An 8,634-nucleotide genomic window follows, 5' to 3' on the forward strand; every position below is an offset into this window, starting at 1 on the left:
AGGCTAACACCACATTTCTTCTATAGTAAAAAGTTTATTAAATGGATGTAGTTTCAGACGAAGTGGTTCTAGAGAAACTAAACTCTAAACCAGTAATAACTTGCCAAATGTTGCGTTTTGAGGTCCTGCTGCTTCAAATTGCCTTGTTCAAGCTGTTCTAACTCCTACCATACTGATGACTTGATTGAGCTCAGCTTTTGTAGTTATTCTGTCAAAGCTGATCCAGTGCCTTATAATGGGCTGCTTGAAAAGGTGTTTGCCTTATGAAATGGCCTAGATAACTTCTGTGAGGTACAAAGTGAAATCATCACCTGGTTACATCTAGGAAACAGTATATACAGTTAGTGATGCTGCTCTCCTGGCCTCTGAGAGACAAAGTTGATGGGCTGGGAGGGTTACAGGGTGGCAGTGTGCATATACAAAGTTTGCTTTCCAAGATGTACTCTTCAGGAAATGAAACAAACCTAAGACAGCAATGTTTCTGAGGAGCAGGCGACTTGCTTTGCGCTGCTTTGCTATCACCAGTGTTTCTCTAACAGTGGCAGCTGCAAACAGCCCTTGGATGACAGTTAAATCCAAATGGTCATATATGACCATTTTTAAGACTGTATACAGACACTCAAAAATACTGAGGCACCTGCCTCTCCATAGCTGGGTACAATCCAGCTGTGTGTTGATTAAGTTTGCTTTAAAGGGTGTTAGGTATTCCTCTTCAAGAACAGTTTTGTATTGCACACCTCTTGTCTCTCTTTTTTTTGTTTCACCCAAGTGACTTATGTGGGCTTTGGTTTGGTTCCTAGCAGAAGAGATGAAAGCCTGAAGGAACTCAAACATACTGTCTTTTATTATCTTCTATCATGAGCTATGTCATAGCACTGTTTCAGTTTTTGTTAAAAAAAAAAATCACCAACAACCTACACTCTAGTTAGTCACACTAACGAATGCTCCCTTTACTAACTAAACTTCGGGAATAACTTCAGACTGCTGTTCCTCAGGAGGAAAAATTGACTGAACAATGAGATGACAGCTCCTTGTATCTTAAATGGTATTCTAGTTGACAGGTGTTACCTGCAGAAGATAGTGTTAAAGCAATACAAATACTAGTGTTTGGGCTGGGTTGGGTTTTTTTTTTTCCTTGGGTTAGGTGCTCTGTTGTTTGTACTTAATGCACATGTAGAGGTATTTGAGTTGACTTGCAGGTCCTCTGGAACATTGCCTTATGGAAATGACTTGAGACTTCTCCTGGGCAGACAGATTTTTGTGGTGTAGACCACACAGGATTGCATGAGAGAAAGTCGTATCCTTTTAGCAGAAAAAAATTGAGCATGCTGACAGCTGCATGAAGTAAGCCTCCAGTAAGACTGAGGGGACAAAAGTTACTTTAAATATGCCTTAAGTGATCAGTCCTTACAATCTGTTCTTTCTGCAGGATAGCAACTGGAATGACCAGCTAGAGATCCTGTGTTTTGTTGTAATGGGGTTTGCTAAAGGCTAATGAGATTTCTGGTGATGAGGAGACTTGAAGTGCAGATTTCAGTTCTTCAACCTTAAATTGGGCTGTCTGGGTTGCTTTCTGCTTGTCAGGAGAGCACCATACTATCATTATGATGTAGGTCGTAGAATCATTTCTCAATTGTTTTCAGATAGCTTTGGGATCCTGCCTTGAAGAACAGAGAACTCTGTATAAAACAGTTGTGTAATTAGGTGGCAAGTTCAGCTGACCTACTAACCCAATTGTACAGGTCAGTGATGGATTTGCCTGCCATCTGCTTGTACACAGCATAGTCCCGCAATGTGTGGCTTAAGGTCTAAGATGAAGGAAAAAGGGAAGTCCCTCCAGCAAGCTGAAATTCAAGTCTTGGTTTGCTTATAGTCTTGAAACTTTTGGCAACAAATGTGTTTTGGAAACAGATGGTAAATAAGTTTCCACATTCCCTACTAGGGGGTTCACTAAGGACAGCTTCATTACAGTAATGCTGGTGTGGATGGTAGCGTGTTCTGCAATGCTTAACTACTGAAAAGTACTTGCTCTCATTTATAGTTCCATATCATAAAGACAGGTGGGAAAGGATTAGCTCCCCTGTCTGGGATAAAGCAAATCTGTTAAAAGGGATTAGAAGGGCTAGATGAAATGTTTTAATGGACTTCTATGAAGTAATAAGATTTTTTTTTTTTTATCCTGGAGGAGTGTTCGGGTCTTGGTCAAACTTCTGTATTTCTTGTTCTGCTGAAATTACCTCCAGATTCTAAGGAATCCTGGTTAATAGTTGGCTTTCTTCCAGTGGGAGCATTTGTGTCAGTCATGGTGGTGCTTCAAAAAGCCTGGAATAAAACCTTGTTCTGCTGACATACAGCTGGGTTCAGTAGCCTCGCACAGTGCATGGGCGGCACCAGTCTTGTTCTCATGAGACTTCGTCAGCAGGAAAGTTGCTTTTAGGGCAGCTCTTGATCATTTGTTCTTCCTTGCTGTAGATGGTTCTCACCTTTCTCTCACTGATTGAGTAGCCAAGGCATGGCTTGTACCCTTGGTATTTACTGAGCCATATGGGGCCTGTGGTAATAAGCTGTATACTTACAGGAAGGATCTATTAAAAAACTTTCAAACTACCCAGAAAAAGCTTCCTTCAGCATGTTCTGCTTCCATGTTAGAGCATGGACCTGGTCTGCCACTGGTATGTGGGACTGATACCCCACAGATCAGTTTCTTGTTGCTGGCTCAGCATTTAAAAGAGTACAGAGTTGTTCAGGCTCTTTGTGCACCCTTGCGCTGTGGATGCTCGCTTGCTGCAGGCTTGCAGGTCATGTTCCCACCGCCAACTCGCCAGATGCATGCAGAGGACATAGATTCCTGCAAGCACTGCAATGAGCGTTGAACTTCACGACTGCATTTTCTGTGCCTCTGTGCATGTGTATGTTTTAGAGTGAGCTTTGCTTTTATGAGCATAGCTAGTTGTGTATAGGTACTGATTAGCTCTCATTTCAGCTACATGCCTTGCTATGTCTGTACATGTGTATCCTGCCAGATACTGTGTTTCTTGGCTGGAGTGTTAAATCCAAACTCAGTGTCTGTTATAGGCAAAAAGAAGGACATGGACACACCATCCACCATATCAGAAGCCAACACAGTTGGAATGGAGTGTTATTTCTAGAGTGATGTTTACTGCTCAGTTTGTATTTGTGATAAAGAGGAGTGCTGATGTTTCTCCTGTCTTCATGCTTGCAGCTGCCCCCCACACTTCTGCTGAAGGTGTCTTGAGATGAGCTACTTCTTCATTTACTTTATCAATAAACAGAAACACAGGACAGATTTCCTGCAGACCACACATGATCTTATTCCTGAGGTTTAAGGTTCTAAAACTTTTGATTTTATCCTCAAAAAGATCATAAGTTCACCTGGATCTTTCAGTATTCCTGATGTATGCAAGTAACAATACTGTAAAAGGAAGATAAATGTTTTATTTCCAGGGGAATGTCATTGTTGTGCATATTACAAAATTAGCTCTCTTCAGCTTGAAAATGTCTTTGCTCTTTGCTTTGAGGAAAAAGAAACACATGTTTGTTTTCAGCCTTAAAGAAAGGTGTGTCTGATGCCATGCTTATCTGGCATTGTAAGCATGCCCTGTTTGGTAAACTTTTGTGTACATGTACAGTGCTATGAATCTGAAAACAAATATCCTACAGAACACATTGTCAACAGGCACAAATGTCTGACAGAGGCAGTACTCTAAAGGGCTGAACCTCATTGTGTTTGTGCAGTAAAGAGCACAATGGGACTTCCATCCTGCCTGACCCTGCAGGGTCACTATCGTGGTATGACTGAATGCACAGAATGATTCTTCTGAATGAGGTTGATGGATTTATACCAGGGATGAAGTTGGCCAGGCCACAGTGTGCTTACACTGGGGCCTAATGCTAGTGCAAACTGGTCTGAATGGGCTCGATACCGGTGGTAGGGTTTTTTCTTTGGGTTTGTTTTTTTTTCTCTGTGTTTTTTTTGTGTTTTTTTTTTTTTTTTTTTTTGTTGTTGTTGTTTTGTTGTGTTTTTGTTTATTAATTGAGTTGGTAAAGCAGCACACTGTCTTATGAAGATCTAGCATTCCTAAGTGTTGGCATGTTCTCAGCTTATATGACAAAGTAACTGTGAGAAGTAGCTGGAATACCCTAAACATACACTGAAATTACATAACTGATTAACTACTTAATGGATATTTTAAAGTAAATCACTTGTCTTCTGGGGCATGCTTCAACTTCCAAACCATCTGACAGTTCTCCCAGTGCCATAGGGATTCTTCTTCCATGCTTCAAGTAGGAGGAAAAGCTGAAGTTGCCTGGCAAAGGTCCTCTCCTTTTCAGGAGAGGGCTTCACAAGTAGGGCACTTCAAAATGACAATGTATAAACTAGTTGCCTGGAAGGAAAGGGGAAGTGCTGGGGCTTTTCTCTATTTTCTGGATATTGGGAAATTGCATGGTACCTTCTTTTTAATACCAAGGTCTCCTAGCTGCCCCTGCTCAAAATCAATTTTTGGCACCATTTATATCTTACCAAAATCAAGTTTCAATTTAACCAACCCTTTCTTTTAGAGACTAATTGTACACTTGTTCATTTTTCTACATAGCGTGCGAAGTTCTGCCTGATGAAACATACTAAGACTACAAGAGCCATCTGTGCTACTACTGAGGCACTTGCTGATTTAATGCATTTCTATGTGTTCTGTATCTCTTCTGAATCATGGTGAAGATCAGCCTGGTTAGTCAGGGTGGGAAACACAGTATATTTGGATCTCATTTTTGTTTTGGTTTGAAGTTCAAATCTACAGATGAACTTTGTCAAAGTTTGGCAGTACCTGATGTCTGGTCTCAAGTTTACTGATCTGAAAGAGTATGTAAGGAAATACTGTTATAGTTGAAAATGCATCAATTCTGCTGCATTACATAGTCAAAGGGTCTCTCTCTGGGAGAGTTGGTAGATATATAAGAAGCCCTTCTGGAGCTTCCATAGAGATTTTTGTATGGGCTTTCAAAACTTGAGCTTTAAAGCCTGTGTGCTTGTTCCTCCCCTTTCTGTCTCTTGCCCTGTACTGGAGCAGGAGCACTTGCCATGGTAGTTCCAGATCACTGCTGCCAGGTGTAGATAACGTGCCTTGTAAACGTTCCTCTGATTTCCCATTCCTTCTAACCCACTGGGTTTGGGATGACTTTATCTGTTCAGGTGGCAAAAATTGCAGTATCTTCTTGAGAAGTACCTCAAAGCGTTTTGCACTTGGACTTCAATTCTTTTAAATCATCTATGCCTGATAAAACAGCTCTGAGGAAAATACTTCCCTTTTGCCGCCGGGAGAACTGGGGTTGGGACCAATTTAAAACATTCTTGTTACAGCACACTGTACATGAGCCATCTGTAATAAACAGTTCACATTAATTAGTTTGGGGGTTTCTTTTTAATAATATTTGCAGATGGCAGTGATCCTGGGCTCCGGGTGTCAGCGCCTGGGTATGTGGGAAACTAGGTAGGAGCCTCAATAATACATGTTACTTGCGGGGCTCAAAACTGGAGCCACATCCTATGGCCTTCTAATTAAAACTCTTTATTTCCACAGATTTGTTCTGTGGGCTTTACTAAATAGATCGGCCTTGGGTTTCTAATGGTGACTACTTGAGGAGGAATGTAGCCTTTGTTACTGAATAGTTGGGAGCAGATTACCGGGCTGCCAATTTCCTGTCGCCTTTCAGAGCTGCAATTTGAGCCCTATTTGCTCCTGGCTCTTGCACAATTGAAAACAATGGGTGGCTTCTTTCAGGTTTCACTTCAGAGCTCTTAGAAACTGGGGAAGTGGCAAAAGCCCTACTTTACAGGTAATTAACAATAGATAATGTTTGCTCTGTATTTTTCCCTTTTTCGTTGTTTATAATTCTGATAAAGGTAGAAATGCACACCGAGCTCCTAATGCAGACACTGTACAAGTGCTCCTGTGGATGCAGTCCCAGACATAACCCTAGCAGGATGATGGTACTGGGTCAAACCTACCCCCAAGTGAATAAACGAAAAAGCAGTCTAGAAGAGCTGTGGGGTTGCTAGCAATGCCGAAGGCCAGGCAGCAAAGGCTGGACAAACTCCCTGTTTCAATCAGCCCAGAATGTGAGTGTTTACTGCTGCAAACCTGCTCTTTGTTTTAGGGACCCTTTTTATTGTGTCCTATATCTGCTTTATTAGGTGTTCACTTTTCATACCTTATTGACGTTTATGTAGGATAGTTAAATGTTTTCTTGTGTGTATTCAATTCTAGGAAACCACCTGTCCTGTAAAGTTTATCTTAAATACAGAAGCTTGTTTTACCACATAAAGATACAAGTGTCTGTTGTTTAACCTTTACTTCTTAGTGGAGGACTGTGGACACGAGGAAGAAGATGAAAAAAAGTACCCATGCATAGTTATTAGTGTTTATCTAAAAATGGATTGGGGCAGACGGAAAATGTCAAAATTGGGGTGCTCAGGGTCCTTGCAGAGAGCAGGGAAGAGATGAACATCAGAGTAAGCATCACCTGCCCTCAGAAGTGAAAGTCATATCTGTACATTGTAGGCTGTGAGGCAGTTTTGAAAAAAGAAATGGAAAATGAAAATGGACCTTTAAATATTCTGATTGCAGAAACTTTTCAGGCATGTAGGGCTAACTATTTATTTGGCCTCGCTGTATGTGTGGAAATTTCCTGACAACACAGGAGATTTGTGCGCACACATAATGTAGTTACTTGGCATGTAAATGGCTACTTGCATTCTGTATCCATCAACATTATGTGTGCAAAAACTGGAGGAGAGATGGAAAAGCTCAGCCTTGTAAAACCTGCTCCAGTATATTCTGGCTAATACAAGTAGTACTACTCAGGTTTTTGCTCTGGGTGAAACTGTTAGCAACCCATACTTGTGCTTGGCATATCTCCCACATTTGCCCTTTCAAGGCAGCTTCTGGTTTTGTCTGTATCTCAAGGGCCCAGTTTGGTGGGGGGGTTTGCTGCCCTGAGAAACTGCTGCCTCCCTTGGTAATGCTGATGCAACTGTAGATAAAACACAGGTTACCGGGTGAAAGGAGGAGAAGGGTCTTCTAGTGCTTGACACTGATGGCAGGGGCAATGTCATACAGTGCCATACCTGGAGGCAACACATGCTCTTCAGGGCTGCCTCTCTGTGTTAAACATGCTCTCAGGCTCTGAGGCAGTCATCTACTTACTTCACTCCTTAGTTCCCTGCCTGTAGGCAGCTTTGTAGGTGGTTACCGAGACTGCAGACTTGGATCTAGGGCTATGAGCCAGAAAAGGGATGTGTCTAGCAGCACCTGAGGAAATTCTGTCTGTGTGCTCAGTCCACATGCATTTGAACAAGTAAGAAAAGTACTAAAGAGAAACGAAAACAAGAAACGATTCTGCACTTTATGCATGTGTTTCTGAGTTTCCCAAGCGGCTTGTAGAATTTCATTAGCTCTAACTGTGAACGTGGCTTTTGCTTCTTGTTCTCACCATCTGCAAGACTTGGAAACCCAAGAGTATTTGTGTGCAGTATAATCAAGGATAAAAACACCTCCTGTGACATCAGGCTGTATAATATGTAGCCTTTTCCTCTGTCTTTCGCATTCTGTGGGCGCGGAGATGGTATGTGGGGATATTTGCATGTGCACTTAGTGTAAACCAAAGTTTTTTTTCCTCTCTTACCTCTAAAATCTCCCCAGTTCATTTGGTCAGACAGCTGTGTTTGTCAGCCTTCCATCATATTTGTCAGAGGATGTAAATTTGCCAAAACAGATGATAGGTAGAGGAAAGCCTGACAACTTTGTTTTGATTTTAGGTAACCTTTACAATATCCTCCCAGATAAGTAGATGTTATGCCAAGACAAGAGAATAGTTAAAACTTCTGATGATCTCACCTGATCTCTCTGTTTCAAACAAGGCACTTTTTGATGAGTTACAAGACATGACATCAGAGTTTTCGGTTTCATGCCCACAGCACACTGAAGGGAGCCTGCAGCTACGGTGGTGAGCATCCCACAGAGGCCAGCGTGGTCACTGCGTAGTAAAGGCAAAAGGCAGAAGAAATGTGAGCAACGTCAGCAACAAAACAATGAATTAGTTGGTCAAAGTTGTGTGTGGATACACCAGAGTTGGAAGGGCAAGGGATTTTTTAAATTTCCCCTAGCTGGCTTGAGCCTTGGCTGAGATACAAATGGAGAACAAATCCTCAGTTCCCAAGTCTTCCTTCCATAGAGACAACTCTCACTCCTCAGTCTGATAATAAGCAGTGGTGCAACCTGTTTCGTAGTCTTATATTCACTGCTGTCCTGATAAACTGTGATCTTATACTTCATGTATAGAAGCAGTGTGAACGAAGGGACTAAGCCTTCAAATCTTAACTTTGTGCACAGACAACAAGTGGAACATCCTATCTTTCTGCCTCTTTTCACACAGTACAGGTAATTCTGATCATAGTGGGTATTTTATGAGATGTTACTGCTATGTGTTGGTACTGTACAGAGGCAGGGGAGGGACAGTAACAGAGCTCTTCAGCCTTGGCTTTGAAAGCTGGAGAGGAGGTATTAGGCAAAGCCCCATTTTTGCAGCTGACCTCTATAAAGCAGATTAAGACAACCA

Source organism: Pezoporus flaviventris, unplaced genomic scaffold, assembly GCF_033815535.1.
Source record: "Pezoporus flaviventris isolate CSIRO_AGI_PZ_B2104156 unplaced genomic scaffold, CSIRO_AGI_Pfla_v1 ptg000002l, whole genome shotgun sequence".
Taxonomy (NCBI): Eukaryota; Metazoa; Chordata; class Aves; order Psittaciformes; family Psittacidae; genus Pezoporus; species Pezoporus flaviventris.